Genomic DNA, 23,264 nt, shown 5'->3' on the forward strand with positions numbered 1-23,264 from the left:
CAATTAAATCGTTGAAAACATCCTAATAGAAATCTATCGAAATTTGAATAATATTTGAAAGCTAATCTGGTCTACGATAACCAAAATTCTGCTATTATAAATAATCTATAAATAATATATAATGAAATAATAGATGGTTGATAGTTGCAAATTTTCTATATACACTGTATATATCGTAAGTATTAAAAATCAATGATGAAGATTGACATTATTCTTTCATGAGCTATTTGAAGTGATCTTGGTGTCGCAGTCAGATAATATTTATAAGCATAAATATACGGTACAGAAACTTAATTGATTGTGCTAAGACGTCTTTAACTTTATCGAGAGCGTTTTTCAATTTCTAAATGTAGCCGTAGGGTGTCTTAGCTTTTTCCGAAGCTTTTAGATGGTTATTGAGAGGCTGCAAGAAGTAAGCGTTTACCTGATATGAAAAGTTCATACAAGTTTATCAAAGCCAGAAAACGCCTGAGCAGTTTTATCGCGGATGGCTTTGAATAATTCGTAATCGTTTTCGATGCCCTCAACAACAAATTTAACACTGTGACGAACTCTAGGCGAACGAGAAATCTTATACTGGGCGTGCATAATTTATATTGATTTATCTATCTGCCTTAGTAGTCGCCTAATATTCTTTTAAGTGTGAATGAGAGAAATATCGTGACGAGGAGTAAAAAGCATATTTAGAATACCTTCTTAATAGCCAGAATTTTACTAACGTCGCAGCTTCCTTTATTTCATTATATATGTCATTTAGATTTTGCTATATTATACTTTTGTGATTGTGCTTCATTCCCATTGTCAATTTGTATCATTATCGTTTTCATCGGCATGATCCCTTATACTAAAACTGTATCTAAGTATTATGGAAACGAAGGTAAGACTAATGTTTTCCAGTTTTTTTTTTTTCGAATCATCGTGATAAACAGAAATTACATTTAAAAATAAAGTAAGTAAAATAAAAATGCTCGTGTAAGAGAAATGAGAAAAATTATACGATCCAATGTATTGTTGGCGCGCTATTTCTGAATTCTGTCTTCAGAATTTTAACTACGATTCCATATTCTCCAAGTGCATTTCACATCGATGCGCATTAGAAGCGGGAAGAGATAATTCAACGTCGCTATAGTACATGTAAGCCAGAAATACATCAAGCGCGTGAAATACGTAGTTTACACTTAGAATTCTTGTTGTCGGTAAAGGCATATGTTTAAAAACATAATTTAATAAAGTAAACGGTTGATTGGGAATGTAAATCTTTCTGAAAAACTCGTAAATTTACAAATTTCAGACACAAATTGACGATTTTAACTGCATACCATTATATGAAAATTCGTTTCGGCTAGCATACTGCTATGCCATTAAACTATAATATTAAAAAACAAAAACTACAACAGCAACATTTTAGCAGTTTTAACATTCAATTAAAAATTAATTCAAACACATAAAACACGAGCATAATCTCTTACCATTTTGTAAAGAATGTAACTTCATTTGTGGAAAATACAAGAGCGAAAATTTAAAAAAAGAAAAAAAAGTAAAGGAAAAAAAGCTTTTTACGTTTATACAATTATCGCTGTTAATAATATAAAATACAAAAAATTAATTATCTCGTGTAACAAACTTCGTAAGAAACAAAACGGATATTTGTGAAAAGCGCAGCCGGCAACAACGTTACATTTCGTCGCATTTTCGTGTTCAATCGAGCGTATAAAGTGCCGTTTATAGTCAACATCGGCACTACTTATTAACATTTTTACGAATAAAGATACAAGGATAATAAGCTTATTCGACCATAAATTGCCTAATGAAATTAATATCGTTTAAATTTGTATTTATTTCTGCGTTTGTAAATGTTTGTGCGTGTGCGTCGAGACTTGCTACTATCTCAAAAGTTTCAAAAAGACATTTGTCATATTACACGTTAATGCATCTGTAAAAGATAAAAGAAATAATAGAGGTTCGTGCAATTGCAATTTCCCAATGTATTCAGCGCGTATTGATTGGTTTAATCACCGAAATATTCACGGCGATCCAATAGAATCGTTAGCAATGACACAACTGCACAAACAATCACGAATGAATCATTCAGGCCACTGCTTACGCGATAAATTCCTGGTACGTCGAGACGACAGTTGTACCTCACCCTATTATTTCAAGTCTTGACAACGAGCGTTCGACCCTTGACAAGAAGAGAAAACGGCATTATCGAGTGGAAATAAAAAATTCTTTCAACGTTGAAAAGTACTTGATTGCCATTGCGTAAAATACCTCGATAAAAAAAAAAAACCTCGAGGAAAAAAAAACTCTTAAAATTAGCCACTATTAGTATACGAGTATTATCGTGCTAACTTTAATGATAGTAAAATTATTGACAAGTACATGTCGCCCTCGTATCTTCACATAATAAGACTTCGCACAAGACTTATACAGTAAGAAGATATTTCTGAAACTAAATCCGGTAAGGGTGTATCGTGAGATCCCTTTGGCAACGTGTGATCCCGAGAAAGGCAACCACACCTTATTTAGTTTATTTGAAATGGCTAAGGTTGTATTTGAGCTTGGTAATGGCTCGCGAAAATATCTATATTTAGTCGATAAAATCATGCGCGAGTCCAATTGAGCGTGTGCTTATATTAACAATTTTTCTGAATATAAATAACAGAATTCTAAATAAGTTTGTAAAACACGATATTTTTTTTTTTTTTTTTTTTATAAAAAAATATGTAGAAATTTTAATTCGTAAAATTTTACGACAAAAACATCGATATGTACACGCGGCAATATGTACGAAGAAGCTTCATTGTTAAATTTCATATTCGAGGTACATTTATCATGTAATGTTGTTACATGTTTTTCTGAATGTTTGTTTATAGGCCAGACAGGAATATTAATATGCTTGTGTAATTTTGTTTTTCTTTTTTGAAAAAATATGCATCCTTTGTATTAGGAATCTTAGCCACTTATGAAGTAAACTCGATATACTGCACTTTAGTATTTGTATTTCCGAGCACGTCGAGGAAAATATAATTCCAACATACGCTTTAATTGTATACTTTAATAAGGATTCCTTCAGACTCAACCCCCGTTGCTTTTTTCTTTCTTCATTTCATTTCAATTTGTCAACTCTTCTATCTATGAATTGATCTATTTTTCATATTTATTTACCTACGAATATCAATTAATATTAATTAATCTACTTAAATCTTATTTTCTCTCCAAACACTAAACAAGATAAAGCACATATTCAATTTGAAAATATATAAATAAATAGAGAATACCTTTCATATAAGACTCTATAAATAAATATATTTATATTTATAAAAGATATTTGTGTGCATGCGTGTGTGCATGCGTGTGGCTATGTACGAATTCGTGTATGCCCTTTAAAGGGAAAAAATGCAGCTGCGTCGATCTAAAAAAATTTTACACGATAAAATACTTAACCGATACTGTTATTGAAAAAAATCAATTTTATAATTCACATTTATCTAATCTGTACAGAGTTCTTTATAGTCTGAAATGAAAAAAAAAATTGATATTTTATATAAAAATTCACGATAATAAGCATTTTTTGTAGAAAAAATTTATTATAAATTATTTATTATGTAAATTATTATATATAATATTTAAAGTATTTATCATAAATTGAAAATTATTTTAGAATTTATGATATTTATTATATTTAAAATGTTTACCAATCAATAATATTTTTATATTAATTGAATCCTATTATACACGATATCAAATGTTATTGCTATAACTCGAAAATAAGTTACTTATTCGCATTTTAATGTCATTTAGGAATGGTATAACTTGCATTACTAAAATTAAATCTGTAAATAATTTATATACACGTATTACATGCGCTTCGAGATTGGGTTCAATCTTCATCGATATTAACATAAAATTTAATCCGCACATATAAGGAAGTTTCCGATGAGTTGAATTAGATTATATAACATGTCTACAAATACGAATAAAGTTATTTAATTCTTTTTTTTTTTTTTTTTTTTTTTTTTTTTAATTTAAGTTATTTAATTATTATATTTTCGTACTTTTAGGAGTAGATATGGACAATCAAGATGTAAAGAAAATTAAACTTGAATGTAAAAGCGTCAATAAACATGAAATAAAGACAATTATATTTGATCGCCATCTTTTATAGTAGAAAAATCTAAAAAAAAACTTTAATTTAAAAAACATTGATTTAAATAGACGATTATCACGATTTCCAACGGCTTCTTACAAAATTTTTATCACGACTAAGTAACATATAAACACAAATTTCGCTCTTAAAATTCGAAAGTCCGATTAATTAAGTTTTACTCAATTGAGTAAACTTACATTATGTATAATTTAGAAAACTAAAAAGTATATAATAAAATTTTATTATAAACATAGATTTAGTTTTATAGATTATCGAGAAAAAAGTTTAACTTGTGTAGGTAATAGGAGAATACTTAATTAATATTTAAACGTTTAATAGAAAAATTTAATATACTTTCTTTTATTAGCATAGGATAATATTGAGAAATGTTCCACGAACAGTTACCAATCACTAAACAAATAGAGTTTTACTCTACCGACTGATCGTATATTATACAATTTAAATGTAAATTAACTTTAAAAAATATGCGTCAGGTTAATACAATCAATTATTCGAAGTATCATTATTCTAGTAGCTAACTAATAAATTGATTAGCAATAGTAGCAACAGTAGTAATAGTAGTAATACTAATAGTAATAGCACTAGTTATAGTAATGGAGATAATATAATTATTAAAATTATCGACCGATTATGATTTACGAACTCAATTATATTAGCTTATATTATACGAAGCGCATCAAGTTTCTTTTAATGACAATAATATCATATTTATATATATATATATATATATATACATATATATATATATATATTTTTTTTTAAAAAATTGTTCACTAATTAATTTTAAATATTTATTAATCTTTGTTTGCAAATATCTTATTAGAATAATTACATTTAAATTCTGAGATTCAAGAACTGCTAATTCATAAATTAAAAATAAACTTTCGATTTAAAACATTTTAATATCGAAAATCTGATTTACCGACATCAAAATAATATTATTTTTTCACTTATTAATGAAAGGTAAAATTCCTTTCCGAATCAATAAAGAAATCAAATTATTTATTTATGCTTATAAAATTCTGTTTCTGAAACAACGCTATTTCTCTCTGTCTCTGTGTACTGTTCACTTTTTATACAAGATATTTCAGTTATAGTTTGTCATATCTCGAGGTGCCTGTATTTGTGACATTTTCTACCAACGCTCATGTAACGTCGCAGTGGAATTTTCATTAATTTCGTGTTAATTTATGAAGTTAAAACATTATCAAACAGGAAAATTAATTAAAAAAATTATTACTATACTTTTATTTAGTTAATGTGTATCTTAATAGCGCTTCTTAGCGAATTTACATCCCTGCTTATTGTATCGTAAATTAATTCTAATAAGTGATGATCCTATTGCAAATCAATATTCTCAAGATTGCTTTAATTTACTATTTTAGTCTATAAATGTGACGAAATTTTTCTTTAAAATTATAATCTCTCATAAATTAATATTAATTTAATATTAATCTTAAATAATAAACGAAATTTTTAAAAAAATTTATATAATACTCGTGTTATATTTCTTAATATTTACATTATTTTATGATTTTTTTTTCAATAATTTCAATAATTTCAATAATTAATTATATTTAAATATATTAATTGTATTTGAAATCTTTTTTTTTCCAATACTCTTAATATAACTTAATAAATGAATTAGATATACGTATCTGCTTTGTGTGAAACTAAATTTTATTTCTCATTATTTATGTTGATACTGTCAAATAAGAAATTCTATATATTGAAAACTGTTCCAATTAAGCATTAATTATATGCACAAATAATACAATTATTTAATATTAATAATTGTGAGATATTAAAAAATTAATATCTAATAATAATTATAAGAAATAATGGTAAATGTAATAACACGATATACATACTGTTAAGCTTTACTAATTGAATTCTATTGAAAATACTGAAGAAAGTTATCAAAATTTAACGTATATACATTACTGGTAACACACTACGTACTTCTCAATCATACTGCTTATTGTAATCAATTATACAAAACTTGTTTAAAAATACGTTTGTTTATATTTTTATTAACTTCAATGTCTTAAAGCAAAATTTAAGTGAAATAGTGAATTTTCTTTCAAACATTATATTTTTTCAGAATAATAACTGCAACGAATTATTTTTACAAAATCATATAATTTTAAGTAATTCGTTAGTTAATACTTACGATACGAATGGTATAATAAGAATGTACATTATCTAATGATGCTCAATGTTTTTGTAAGATAATTTATTATAAACTATTTGACAATCAATAAGAAGTTATTTTTTCTTATATTGATATAAAATTTAATAATTATATATTTATTCTTTAGAATTTAAACAACGACATAAAATTATATTTTTTATGATATTGATTCATTCGTAATTGGTTTGAAAAATGGTTACCGACATATCACAAAAATAATGTTTCTAAATCCATATATATATATATAAAGCCATTCAATTATAATGATTAGAATTTGAACTTTTTATCATTATTCGTATATCTGAAAAATTGAAATTCAATGAAATTTAATTATGAAATATTGTAAATTAATATTCTGAAATCTCAACATTACACGCACTAATATGTAATAACAAATGTTTATACATATATGTCTTGTATCTGTAATATTATTAACATTGAATATAAGCTCTGAATATGCTCTGAAAAGTACAATTTTTTCTAACAAACAATAATGATGAATTAATAAAAATAAAAGAACGACGTATTATATTAAATTAATTATCTAAAAATGAATATATAAAATAATTTCGCTCATTTATTAATGTTAGATTTTGAAATTAAGAAAAAACTTAAATGTATTATATTTCATAACGGGAGTTTCATTTGATTTTAGCTTATTCTCTAGCAAGTTTTATAAAATATTTCCAAAATATTCGGAAAATATCCTTCTTTAACCTTTTTTAATCGTATTTACACAAATACGTCTAGATCGATTACATTATACCAAAAAAAAATGGAAATTTCCTCATCTGATATACAGCTTAATCCAAACTTCTTGTCCGATAATCGGCAAGATTTTATCCTTTTCGTTATAGTAAGGATAAATAACGATAAATGATCGTGAAAGTAATTTTCTTTCTCAATAAAAATAACGAAATGAATAAAACAAAATTCATCTTTTAAAAACTGAATTCTATTGTACATACTATAAGATTGTATAATATATAAAAATTATTTCAATTAAAAAAAAGAATATCAAAACAATAAGTAATATAAATGAATTATTACATAGTTACAATAACTTATAGCAATTGATAAAAAAAAAAATGAAATTGTACTCAAAATTGAGAATTTAAGTCCGACACAAACAATATTTTTTTCATTTTAAAAAAATAAACTCATATATATTATAATACGAAGTTAATACGGATATGTAATTATAATAAGAAAACAATTCTAATTAAAAATTTTATGTATCAATGACAAGAAAATTAATGAATCGTGACCTTTGACAAATATTATTAGGAATGAAGCTAAATAATAACTTCTTGAAGAGTAAATGCATTAATTATATTATTTTATTTAATTTATAATTTTGAAAAACCAAACAAGAATTGCAATATTACTAAACTCGATCGCCATTAAAAATAACTATAAATTATTTTATAATTATAAAATAAAATTGAAATTTTAAGTATTAACCATAATTTATCGAATCAATTCTATGGGGATTGTAAATCCTCACTGTATAATATTCTGTATGATATTCTTAAAAAGTTTACACCTAAGTTTCTTTTTTTTAAAAAAAAATGGAAATATTATATAGTTATTATTAGAATTAATTATTATATAGAAATATTATATATACTTAATATTAACAGTGTAAAATAATATATAATTAAACGTAAAATTTATAATTAAATTGAAAAACAACAATCGTCAACAAAAAAAAATATTTGAAAACAATAAGAAATAAAATGGTCGATAATAAATAGTGGAAAAATGAAATTTGTTTACAGAGTGGTTGAATTGAATTTAGAGATAAAGTTATATATATATATATATATATATATATATATATATGTATATATAGAAATATATAAAATTTTGATAAAACTTAAAATTTATTAAAGAATAAATATTAGAATTTATATATGCTTTGCAATAAATATGCAATGTTATGCAGTTATCATAGAAGTAAGCACCTACAGCATAAAGTTTTACAAGTTGTTGTTGTAACACAATGAGAAAGTAATTCTTAATAACTTCATTCATACGATTTATTGTAATTCATGCCCACATACATTAAACGTAAATTTTAAAAAAGGATTTGTGGAAGATAACAAAAAGATATTAAAAACTCGCAATAAAAGAATAAAGTTGAGAGATATAAAAAAAATATTTGTCGGGAAATTAAAGAAAGTGTAACTGTAAAGAAAACTTAGAGAAAAAGTGAGTTAAAGTCGTAATGTAGCGACTTTACTTTTTTACTTCGAATCATTTTATGTGCGTCAGGTGTACAAAGATCTAAAATAAATATACTACAACTAATTTTTTATTTTACCATTACTTTTTTATTATTAGCCAAATAATATATTTTGAAAGTCTTTAAATAAAATATACGGATTGATTTCGAGACAAGTAAAGCTGCATATCTTTTTAAAGCTCCTCAAGCTTATGCTCAACAATTTATTTTAGTAATTAATTATATTGAATGGAAAGTTTCTAATATGAAAATTTAAGTACAATATCTATGTTATAGATTAATTTAAATTAAATTAAAAAAAAGAAATTAATTGTTTTGCAAATAATAAAGATAATGTCGGTTTTATATAATTTATCGTAGTTCTTCAAACATTGCTTACTATCATTTAAGGGAATGTATCTTTGAGTCTATTTTTTGAGAAATTATCTTAAAATAATAGGTCTATTGAAAGCATTTTGCATTATCAAATTTCCTTATCTCTTAGGAGATCTCTGAAAATTGTCATGATGTAATATTTTGAAGTTTTTATTCCTCTGTTCTGACGAAATATAGAATGTAAAATTGTTAATATTTATATTTTCAATCTATTAAATTCTAAAAATCATATCATAAAATATTGTCTTATGTATTTAATTCTACAATATATTATAAAGAGACTATATTTATCTTTATTTTATTTACTGAGCCTACGAGATTTCTTTTTCACTTCAAACATGATGGAAATGTTGAGTTATTGTTTCTAATTCAAGTATATTGCCGTAAATGAAGTTGATATGTACTATCGAGGACAGTATAATCGAATAGATGATATTAAATGTTCACTCTATAATGCCAGTTTCAGATGAAATATATATTATGAAATTTGTCCTCGGATAAGAGAGCAGAGAAAGTAATTTTTCGTAATTACGCACGTAATTACGTGTGTATATATATATATATATATATATATATATATATATATTTAAAATTAAAAAGAAAACTGTAATTATACAAAAATCTTGGAAAAATGATTTATTTATCTTCTGCTTTTAAAGCCTGTAATTAACGATGCACTTCATAATTCCACTTCCTTGAAAATACGTAATTTCATAATGTTCAAAGTTCTTGATACGGGAGTTATTATAAGTAGTGTGCAACTTATGTCATCATCAACACTCGTAATGAACTTGCAGATGGTGCTTCATGAACTAAAGTAAGTGAGACTATCCTTTAACCGTGGTTTTAACAAAATCCCCCTTTCTCAAATTCAAATAATGAAAGTTCTGTATAATAACTATGAAACGAATACTATTGTGAATACGAAATATAACAAATTAAATAATTCATTTTTTATACATATTATGCTACATAACATTTTTAAATAAAGTAAAATACTTTTATATTTATTAGAATATTAAAAAGAATACTGTATGTTTGATGATTGTCAAGCACTTTTAAATAGTGCGCAAAATTAATGATATTACAGAAATATGAGATGAATAAACTTTTATTTATTTCTTTTTACAATAACTATAACTAACATACAGGGGTGGCACGCTCTTGGAAGAAGCGAATGAAAGCAAAATAGAAATGCAGCCTCGATCTAATGAAATTAATTAAGGAAATGACTATTATTAGCTTTCCTAGTGTGCGAAAAAACGATCTATATTAAGACTCGAAGAGAAATAGACTCGAAGGGAAATCAAATTTACGTTGAGATACCGGGAAGAGTTTGTATTCAACAACTACTGAATTTACATGACTTTTTTGATTGAGAGAAAACATTAGTCTCAATATTAATAATTCGATTAATGGACTTGTCATTTCATTCATTATTTATATATCTATTGAAAAGTTCTCTCCAACAATAATCACGCCATCGGCCAATTAATAAAATAGACCTAAAGTAATTAGTATGCTGATGTTTTATGATTTAATCAATGACTCTGGTATCCATAATATTGCAATTAAATTTAAGTAATTAGTATACATATGTTTTATGATTTAATCAATTACTGTGATGTGTATAGTACTCAAATGAAATTGCCCATAGTAATGATCTTTGCTCAACATTTATTATAACATCTACTAACTTGAATTTAAATAGCTCACTGAAGATATCGAATTCTCAAAAATACATTCATAATCAAGAATTCTAAAATAGTAATATAAATAATATAATGAATCAATATATTATCGGTATCGTACCTAATAGATATTATCTTTATTTTATTGTTCTTATTCCTTTATAATAAAATGCAAAATTATAATTTAATAAAAAATAGATGTAACCAAAAGGAATTATTTACTTCAATTTCTTAAGTTCATCGTTTAAGAAACAACAATGTTGAATTTTTCCAATTGTTACGCAAGGAAATAAAAATGCACATTACATGAAATAAACGTACATTATTATTAGACAAACGTTTCAAAATATCATGGTAATTAATTTAACGCTACTCACGAAAAGATAGCCCGTATTGTAAAAATCGAAAATTTAAGCTAAATTAGTAACTTATACAACAGACGTGAAAAATATGACGACGATACATGTATTTCTATATTTTTATCTTATTAAAATATTGTCCATTTATTCCAGCCAACAAGAAAGTGAGTTAAAATTGTGTTAATAAACTAATCTATATATTACTATTTTCGAACACAAAAATTGCCTTTAGTTTTAGAATGTTCCCCGAGTGAAAGAATCATTGACGAATTGAAAGAACGATATTCCGTAAATATTCATAATGCAAAAATTCAAATCGAGTATAATTTTCAAAATATACATACTAATCCAACTGATGAACACAAATTAAAATTGTTAATGAATACAACTATAACTTTCACCGGTAATAACCATATTCCGACACAATTAAATAATTAAAATAATTAAAATTATATTTAGGTTCTATTATATCAAACAAAAATAAGAAACTTAAATTGAAGAAGAAAATTACTTTTAATACGAGACCTATCATTATTCGACGTATTAGCGTAAGTTATCGCCTAGTCCAACTATGAACTGATAATAATTTCATTAGCATTTTCATAAAATTTGAAGGATTAAAAATTTATTGTGGTAAAGAAAATATTTATAAGGTGGATAATAAATAATAGAATTTGTAATGCCATCGATCGAAACAAATTGCTATTAAAATTATGTTCAAATGTTCTTTTACAATTAATAGCCGAATATTATTTATATTTGAATTACTTTTTAATAATTTTAAAATTATTTGATATGTGGATAAATATTTATATTTATAATTATATGAAATTAAATTGAAATTCTAATAAAATTAAAATAAATTTTTAAAGAGTTTTAATGCAGAAATAATAGACGGTTATTGTAACTATTCGATTCATTTTTTATTTTCACACATATATACATACATATATATATATATATATATATATATATGCGTAAAAAATTATATAAATGTTTAAGTAGAAAGTTAAAAATAATAAACCAGAAAATAGCTGCTCTATTGAGATGTCCGAAAATAGTAAAATAAAGTAAGTAACATAATTATAATTGTGAAAAGCCTAAAATTGTTACTTATATCTATATTATAGTATGGTCGTGCCAATTGACATCGAAAGTGCATTGATTCGATTATCCGAATATTGTATCAAAGAACACATATGCACGGAATTCAATACTCTTATTTCTAAGAAATTAATTGAAGTTGAGTATACCAAGCTATTGCCATTTATTAATTTCTTAAAAAATCCTTTGAAACTATTTAAATCGAATAAAACCAAAAACAAACCAAATGAGCCACAGGCCAATACTAGTGATATTAATAAGGATAATTGTAAACAGACAAATGTACATGATCCACAAGTAAGGAATAGTTATTTACATCTAGCTTATTACAATAAAGAAAATTTAATCTTTTTACAAATATATGAAGATAAAATTATAGATAAAAATGCTTAAATTTAGAATTCATAAATGTTTTGATAAACTTTGAATATTTGGCAAATTTATTGAATATCTTCTATTTGCATTTACTAAATAATAATTGATAATCGATTTTATTTATTATTAGCCTACGATAAATTTCATGGTAGATTTTGGAATTGGTCAAATAAAAAAAAATTTTACTAATGGTGTTGTAAAAATCCCAGATATATCATCGAATTTTTCAACTAAAGTAGTATTCCGGAAGATTGCTGGTAATATATCTGCTATTAACGGAACTTTTCAGTAAGAATACACATAATTCTTTTTAATTTTACTTCATAGATTTCCAAAAATATTAAACAATCATAATTTAGACGATGAAAACATTATTTATTTTTTAATTTATATAATATAATTAAATTTTTTTACTATTATTTTCTAACTTAAAAGCCATTGTTAATTCGCAGAGACTTGTCTCTACTGTATGTAAATATTATCTTTCGAATAATTCATTTATACAATTAGTTTAACTTTAGCTATCCTGCTACTTTAGATTATATAGAAAATGATAAAATTTTGTTATGTAACGTTAAAAATACAGTGAGTCAAGTATTTGCACATTTTAAAAAATGATTTATAAATTAGATACATAAATTGAATAATGTTTATAGAATGAATCATTTAGTATATTTATTTAACAATCTACTTTCTTAGTACTAATGATTATATTTCATTGTTTAGAAATATAACATCTTTACAAAGAATAAATGATGTAATCTTTTCGAATGTAAATTTCCGATTTGAAATAAATTCAACGCTTAGTCTTCAAAAGTCAAAGGTTACATTTGAAAATTATAACGTAAGTTTCCTTACTGTGTGTTTTTAATTATTTATACTTTGAATGAATTTACTAATATATTATACATGACATAAAAATCATCGATTAAATTTATTTGAAGAAAATGAAATCACAATTTTATATACAATATCTTCAAAAAGTATAAAATTTCTTTTACAAATTAATAATAAGACTTAATATATAATATCAATATTAATATATAATAATATAATAATATAATATTTTTAATCATTAATATTACGAATATTGTTTTCAATATTATACTATATATGATTAGTTAAAAAGGATAATGATAATAATAATTAAGGCAGGTGGAAAAAAAAGGTATACACGTTTATTTTCCGTATTCTCTTCCCTCGAATGAATATACGAAAAAATATAAATAAAATACATTTCATTACTTTTTGTTAATGAATTTTATATTATTAATAATCAAGTATTTGTTTTATGAAGATTGAAAGTAAATTTATATAGGGAATAACCTTCAAAATTTTTGGTTCTGTAATATAAGATTAAGTCACAGATTAAAATCGATTTCTCGTTAGAAATCGAAGATAGAATTTTCATATTTGTCTGGGTTTTGCATTTTTACTTCAATATTGTATTTACTAATTGAGCTATTAAAATTTCTACTCACACATTCGTCATTGAAAAATTGACATTGAAAATAACGATGTTTTAACGCCTAATACTGGGGCTACTGATTTCATATCCCCGTAAAAGTGTCGAGGAAGATCACTCGAAAATAGTGTAGAGGATCCGAGCACAATACGGAGCAATCGGAATCTAGCTAAAGTAGTGAGATATGCAGTAAAGAACAGTGGAGAGCAGTCAAGAGCAACGGAGAGCCGTAGAGAATAGTAGAAAGCAGTCGGGAGCAATAGAAAGCAATCCAAAGAGTAAATGAGAGTGACGCAGCTTAAAAAAGCTCCCAGTGTTATTCTGATGCTGGCGTTAATTATTACAATCTCTTGAATAAACAAGCACAGTACCGCACATTTTTTGAGTTCCTAATTTTTACAAATTGGACATTTACCATGTGTACATTTATTATAAATCAAAAGCAATATTAGCACTAGATATTCTAATACATATATATTTTTATAAATTAACATGATTTGTTTATAACTGCCCGATGTATGAAATATCATCATAAAACTTTGGCATTGATTATGATACATATATATATAAGATCACAATATATGGAATTTGAATTTCACACAGAAGAAGCTAGAATAAGTAACGCTGTCTCTATAAAACATCAAGTAGGCAAACTACGTTCTCTTATCTACAAGAGTCTCGACGGCGAAACTCTGCGGAATAGAGAACTTCGAGGCCCCTTCAGGTTCTCCAGAGGCAACGTTGCATCTCGTTCATCAAGGAGTCAGTCGAGAGGAAAAAAAGAATCACATGTGAGGAGTAAAAAATAATTATGAGGTAATAGAAACAACGAGATGTATGTCACAATAGCTAGCTAACAAAAGACATGTAATACGTAAAGAACAACAAAGGGAAGAAAAATTTTAGTGCAATGCATATAAATAAAATGTGGTTGTAAAGGTTCGATAAATTAACAATTGTCAACCGAACCACTTTCCCACTTTATAAAGTAAATTTTCGTCCAATGAACCAAAAAAAAAAAAAAAAAAACAATCACGAGAATAAATGAATCGGGGTAGATAAGAACCTTACCCAGCAAATTATTCACCTAGTTGTCGAAATCGATTGGACGAATCAAATTATTCTTATGACTTTACTACGTATGGTTATTTAATTTCAATTTCAATTTAAAAAAATTTCAATTTCAATATATTCCCTCTCCCACTCTCTCGCTCCATTTATTATACTTTAAATTTATTTCCCTTATTCGTCCCTCGCTTTTCATCTACAACATGGTATAGAAAGTATTTGATCATTATATGAAATTTAAAATCCCATTTCAAAAAATTATTTCAAAACAATAAAAGCAAGGAATGTACAAAAAATATATCAATATTTAATATGGGAAACTACATTATTTCTAATACTTACTATATAATAATTACTTTATTAATACAACCTACGTAAATTATTTAATTATAATGCCTTACTGAGAAACAATAAAACTATTAAAACAATATGGCTAATGTTTTCATTTACAATATTTTTACTATTATATAGCAATGAAAAAAGAAACAAAAATTCAATATATTTAAAAAATCAGAATAATGTTCATTTCTTTCCTTTAATTGAAATTCAATAATAATAATGAATTTTTATATTATTTCAGGTGAAATATGGAAAATTAAAAATTCGTGGTAAAATAATTATAAATATTGATAAAATAACACTAAGCTCTAAAGTGGCAATTGACTTCAACAAAACACCTTGTAAAGCGTATCTGATGTTTTTTGAAATTCATGATTTCAGAAAAATAAAGGTTGTCATGACTGGTCTTGGCATTCTAAATCATGAAGTAGCTTCAGTCATTAAATTGATAATAAAAAAAAAGACACTTGATGCCATTAAAACAAGACTTGATAGTAATTTATCTAAGTTCAACTGCGAAATGTTTAGACTGTAATTTTTATTCTTAAGTATTTTATTTACTACATATCATTTATTACACATTTCTAAATTATCTAAAATTATTATATATAATTCATAGAATATTTATTATTTATTATTTATATGGAACAATAAGATATTTTAAAATATAAATTTAAAAATTAAAAAGTTTATAGTATTTGTCTACGTTCGCTTTTAATTTTATTTCTTTGCCTATTAATCACTATAAAATATAAAATTACCTTTTACAGTTATTATTATTTATTATGAATATACATTTACCAAAGTAACATTGAAATTTATAGATTGTATACTTTCCTTGAGCATAAATTAAGTATTTATAAAAAATAATTTAATTGAAAAGAATGAAATGTATGAGTGTAATGTTAATTTATTATTAATAAGTGTCAAAATTGTAGTACATATCGAGATTTAACGAGAAATTTGTACAATAATATTGTAGTATTATAAAATAAAAATATTTTATGTGAGTCAAATTAATGTTATTTCTTTCTTAATCCACTTAATATACTTAATTTCTTTTAAATATCAAAAATATTTTTTTTTTATTTTAAATAAATGTAATAATAATATATCATGTAAAAAATTGAATAATTCATAAATTCCTAATCGTACGTAAATATGCAAAGATGATTAATATGAGTACACGTATGAAGCAAATACACACATGGACTCAAATACACATCCTACATCTCGTGCTAAAATAATCTTTGATCTACATGTTCGTTTTATGGAATCAAATGAGGGCACAATAAATTATTCTGAAATTATTTCTAAAACAGGCTAATATAACTTAGAAATAAAAAATAATCCAATAAAGTAATAAATAATTATTCAAGTGATCATAAAAAATATATAGAAATTTTATATCATATTGAGTTAAAAGAACAAATTAATGTTGATGTAAACAAAACAGCCACAATCTAATCCTTAATATATATATATATATATATATATATATATATATATATATATATATATTCAATTTTTTTGCATATACCAAATTGTTTTACTTTCTATTAGACAGTGGAAAAAATAATTATGTAATAAAGATTGTAAAATTTAAATTTAAATTTAGCACTATTAAACTTTATGTAAAATATCAACCTAATATCAAGATAAATTTTTATTAATCATGATATAAAACCATCATTACGTTTTATTTAAATAAAAATGATTCGAGTAAGAACAGACTTTCTCGTATTTCATTTTAAATATTTGAAAATTAAAAAAAAATAAATAATTTTAAATATTAATTAATGATAATATATAATCAATCATTACTTAGTATTACTTTAAATTATATTTAAGTGGATTTAAAAAATTATTCACATTTATTTATTTATTTATTTATTTATATATATTTAATATATATTGTAATATATAACATTAATAATAGTAATAATAATAATAATAATAATAATAATAATAATAATAATAATAATAATTTAATTTCAATTGTTATATTTTTTCTGTCATTTTTCAATACGTTAATACCGTTATATGCCATTCCGTTTTTAATGCTAAATAATTCGTTGACATGTACATTTATGTTATTAATAAATTAATTCAATAATTCCTACAAATTTTTAAAAGAGTTATGATCACTATATAGATTAGTCTAACATTTAAAATTAAATTTTAGATACACTTTCCTTATTCATAAAAAAGTATCGATAACCCTTTAAAAATTAATTATTAAATAAATTTGTATTGTACTATACGAAATTAGCATTTCACATAAACTGTATAACATCAATATATGTTATCAATGATTAAATTTATTACGGTCCTGTATTCAATATTAAGAATATTATAACATAAATACAGCAATAACTACACTTCTGACTTACAACGCATATATGAAAAGAACATGAATTGCAGTAGTTCACGTATATAAATCATAAATATGTAAATTTATAGAAATTTGTCTCAGTGACTAAAATAAAAGACAAAAACTGAATGAAAAATTTATTTTGAATTTAATAAAGTTTAAATTATTTAAAATAAATATTGTTGTTTGATTTATAATATAATTTTATATGCATATTGTTGTATAATTTAAAAAAATATAACTCATTTTAAGAATAATATTTGTACAACTACTTGTTACTTACATCAAATAACCCTCTTCGATGCGATAACAGTGTATTACAAATCTAAATTTGTTGTCAGTATATATGAATTTCAAATTAAGTAATTCGATGAATAATTAATATTATTCATAGACTTTATAATTGTAGATAAAATGGAGATGTATTTACGACTGTAAATAATTCAATATGTGTATGTATATGCATATCTCTATGTGGGGGAGGGGGGTGTATGGCAAAATTGATAAAAATGGTAGAAACACATTTTATGAACTCAATTGGTCAATTCTACCTAATAATAAATACTTAAAAATTCGTCCTTGTATTAGATATTTATTAACGGTTAAAGAGAAATTTAATAAAAATGAACTCAATATACGTTTAAAAAGAATATCTTAAAATTATCGAATAAATTAATTAAGAGTTTTATTAAGAGTTTTATTTAGAATTTTTTATTTGAGATATTTACAGTAGAAAAGCATCAGTATTGTTATGATAAATATCTCAAAACAAACTATTACTAAAATTTTACGTAATTTAAAATAATTTTGGTTCTGCAATATATATTACGAGCTTTAATTTTTTCTTTTATACTTCCGTTGCTTCTTTTATATGTATGTGTCTATTATTGGTATATATTATTTAGATATTTTGTGTACTAATTGATGATTAAATTGATTCTAACTAAGAATTTATAAACTTGAAAAACTCATATTCATAACAAAGATAGATACATTATTACATACAATTAAAGAATTAAATACAATATTTGTTAAAAAGAAATAAGCACATATACTTAATTTTTGTTTAAATGTATTTTGACAAATCAATTAACGTCACGTTAAATTATTTCAATCGTACTATACTTCAATCTAAACCAAATATTATATTAATAATCAAACAATGTATCTACTATTTGTACTTTATTTATAAATTATTGGACTGTATAAAACTTTTTAGAAATTAAAGAAGATAAGTATCAACTATATTTACCATGAAAATATTAGAAGAGCATGTATGTATCTTACGTTTAAACAATGTATATAATTATTTAATAATGATAAAGTATATTTATCTATAAAACTAATAATGATTTAATAAATCACTGTGACTTCGGATTATTATAATTTATTATATAAATTACAAATAATGAGAGAATTTTTTAAATGCATTGTATTAAAATACTAATTGAGAATGAATTTTTTTTACTATGATAATTGCCATTATATTTCATTATAACTATAATAATTAAAATCGAAAGCATCGACTAATTGTAAGAAAAATTTGAATTTTCATTTTATATATTGAAGCTACGAATAATAAAATCCGTAATTATTTTTAAAAAATTATGATAAAATCTATCTCAAAATGAGTATATTAAAAATCCACTAATTAAATTTTTTTAAATTCCTGACCAATTTATTTTAAATTTTGATTATTTAAACATCAATATGATTAACTTAAATTTTAATAAAAGCACAATCAAATTATTTCTCTTTACTTACAAATATAAATTTACATTTATAAATGCCAATTTATTTCAGATTCAAATATGTAATACTACCCATCTTCGCATTATGAATACAAATATTTTAGTTTAATTAATTTATTACTTACTAATTATAGGTCATTCAATCTCGAAGATCATTTGCTTTGATATTTTAATCAGTAAATTGGATTTTTAAATATTACGGGAAATGAAGTAAAATTACGAACTACAATTATTAATAACTACAATAAAGACATCAAGAAAACTTAAATGTTTATATATATGCATAAGAGTTTTATGTTATTGATTTCATGAGAGATTGCAATGTTTTAAGTGGCTTAAAAAAATTTGTTATTGGATTTTATTATAATATTAAAATTATTTTTCATAGATATTACTTAGAAAAGACATATTCAGTCTAATTTTATAACGTATTTACATCGAAATTCACAATTACTTTGGATGAATTTAAATAATATATTAATTTATATGTAATTTACTAATTATTATGAGTAGATATTGTGCGAGTAATACTTTCATAAATTTAAAAAGAAGATTATAAATGTTTATCAACCGCTATATATAATTTATAAATAACTTTCTAAAATTAATATGTGTCTGAAAATTCGTTAGAAACTTAACTGCTTAAATACTACTGAAAATAATAAAATTAAAAAACACTTGCAATTAAGTTTTATTCATCAGTTTTACACTATCTAGACAAAAATTTAGCAAAAAATGAAATAATTTATCACATTGCATTTATAAAATGCTTATGTCGTTTGCAATTTTTCCTTAAAACTAAATATATTAATCTATAAAAATACAATAATAATATTAAAGAGTATTTAATCATTAAGTTGAAATAGACTTAACCATAAACAAAATTAAATATAAAACTAAATTTAATAATGTGTAAAAATAGAAATATAAGATGAAAGAATTTTCAAGTTTACGTACAAATACAGTTCAATTATATTCATTTGACATATCATTCGATTTCAATAAATTATAATTTAACGCCTTAATCTTAAAATGCTCGTTTTTGTATGCAATTAATAAAAAAGATAAAGTAAACCAATTTACTAAAACTCAAGATATCGTTATATACTTATATTTAAACAATTATCTAGACTAAAATAGATTTTAGCGATTCAAAAATTTTCAATTGATTGAAATACTTTTTGCTTATGATTAAATTATTTAAATATTTGATAAAAATATATAAATATACTAGAGAGTTGTAAATAAAAATCATGTTAAATTTAATAACTAAAATTTATTTCATAATTTGATTGATTTATAATAATCAAAATTATTAGCAAAAATATAGTAAAACAAATTATTTATTATTTTTCTATTTCGTATGCAATCGATTTTCAGAATATATCAATGTCAATTATCTCATAACTTATAATATTAATTTATAAAAATATTTCGAAATTTTAAATAATTTTTTGGTACGAATTAATATAATACTATATTAATAAAATATTGAATCGATTATCTCATAAATTAACAAATATTACTGCATCATTCGGTTGTTTAACAATTAGAATATTTGGCTTTCCTCATAAATATAAATTATAAATGATACATTAAAATAACCACAATAATTTTGAAATTATAAATAGATTAAAATTTTATGTATTATTAATAATATATAATTAAAATTATTTATTTATAAATTTAATTACAACATTACCTTATGCTTTATACAAATTTATTTTTCTTATTTATGAAGTCATTATTTATATTATTACCTGCCTATAAAATATGTTAATAAAACAATTAAAACTTTTATATTAAGATAATCAACATTAATGATAATTATATATTGCGACAAAAATTGATTCAAAGATTATACATAATATCTTGTACTAACGCCTCCGAATCTACGTAAAACATAACAAAATAATAAAAAGAACGTATTATTCTAAAATGTAGAAAAAACCTTGCAAAATTATTCTCACGTGCTATTTACACAAATTTTGTTATCATTTTTTTGTATAACACTTTTTCTTTGTATAATCCATTAAACACTAATAATCTTACTACATGATCTTATTTGATCTACATATCACATTTATTATTGTAACCTAAAACTCTACATTCTGATATCAAATATTTTGAAATTTCATTAAAATAATAGTTATTATCTTGCTTTACAGACATTATATTCAAATTAGTTTTACGATTATTCCAGGAATAATATTGTTTTATTTTATTAGATATTACTATCTCTAGAGCTCGAAAATTAATAATCATTAGTTGGATAAGAAATATTTTGCCTATTTATAGCTTCACAGTACCTCACACTTAGTTGACGTATATTATAATTTCATTTTTGTAATTGTGCTTCTTTGTTACAATAAAATTGTATAATTGATTTGAAATTATTTTATTTAATACAACTCGACTGTTTCGACTAATAATATGTGTTAATGCGTTAATTTATTAATCAATTGTCAAGTCACTTTTTATTCTATACATAGATCATATTTTATACATAATTATACAAATACTTATTTAAAAGGTTCGTGATGTTATTTGTGGTTACATTGTAATATATTTAGTGATACATATTTATCACTCATACAATTCCTTAATTCTAAATTTCTCGTTTAAAAGGATTTAAAAGCGTGTTCGTCTAAATATAAAGATTTCACTCTTAATAAAAAAATTAATCTCATATTTTCTTCGAATTTATTATTAATAATTGTATTTATTATTTTTATAATGCATACATAAGGAGACAAGAATTTGGAGTTTAATAAGCATTCATAGAAAATCAGAAGAAATAATTTATAATAAATAATATAAAAAACAAAATCAATACGAATTTCAATAATCTAAATTTAGTTTTTCAAATTATAAGTAAATTTTGATTAAAAAATTTTTAAGTAACTCTAATTGTTAAAAATTAATATTAATAATAACATTAACTAAATTTTATGAAAAACATTATAATTATAAGAATACCATCAAAAATCAATTTATATTAATATTTTAATAACGATTTATAAACACTTTTACGTATTATATGTTATCACGATCAAATTTGAGATAACTGAAATTGTACATTTTATTCTTATCTCTCATTTTACGATGCATTTTATTTAATTTTAGAACAATTCACAAAATCTACGTCGAATTCGTATCATTAAATAATACATGTAACAACGTGTCACAGTATTTTACGTCACTATTACCTTTTTATACCTTTCTCGTATTATTAACAATTTACATTTTTATTTACTGCATAGTAAATAAAGTTTAAAATAAAATTGTTTACAAAAATAATTTTTCATATTTTACGGTTATAACCAAGGAAACATTTTGTCCATCATTCTTTTATATATATATATATATATATATATATATATATATATATATCTTCTACTAAAGCTTCCAAGCAACCTTACAATTTAGTCATTAATTTAATTAAAAATTTTTATAATGTGCTATATATTGCTAATAGAAAAGCCTCTTACCTCTGCAGCAATTATTAGTTTTCCAACTCACAAATTTAATTGTAAATTAATATTATTATTGTAATTAAATTAACAGTGGCTTCGATAAAACAAAATAACAGATTCTTTTACATTTAATTAATCATTTCTTTATAAAGATTAAATATTACCTATATTTCATAAGTTTTAATTTCATTATACATTGTCATAAACACATGTAAATAGTGATTTAGTTAATAAAAAGTGAACATTTATTTAATTAAATAAATTATAAATAGAA

Source organism: Ceratosolen solmsi, unplaced genomic scaffold (assembly GCF_000503995.2).
Source record: "Ceratosolen solmsi marchali unplaced genomic scaffold, CerSol_1.0 scaffold11, whole genome shotgun sequence".
Taxonomy (NCBI): domain Eukaryota; kingdom Metazoa; phylum Arthropoda; class Insecta; order Hymenoptera; family Agaonidae; genus Ceratosolen; species Ceratosolen solmsi.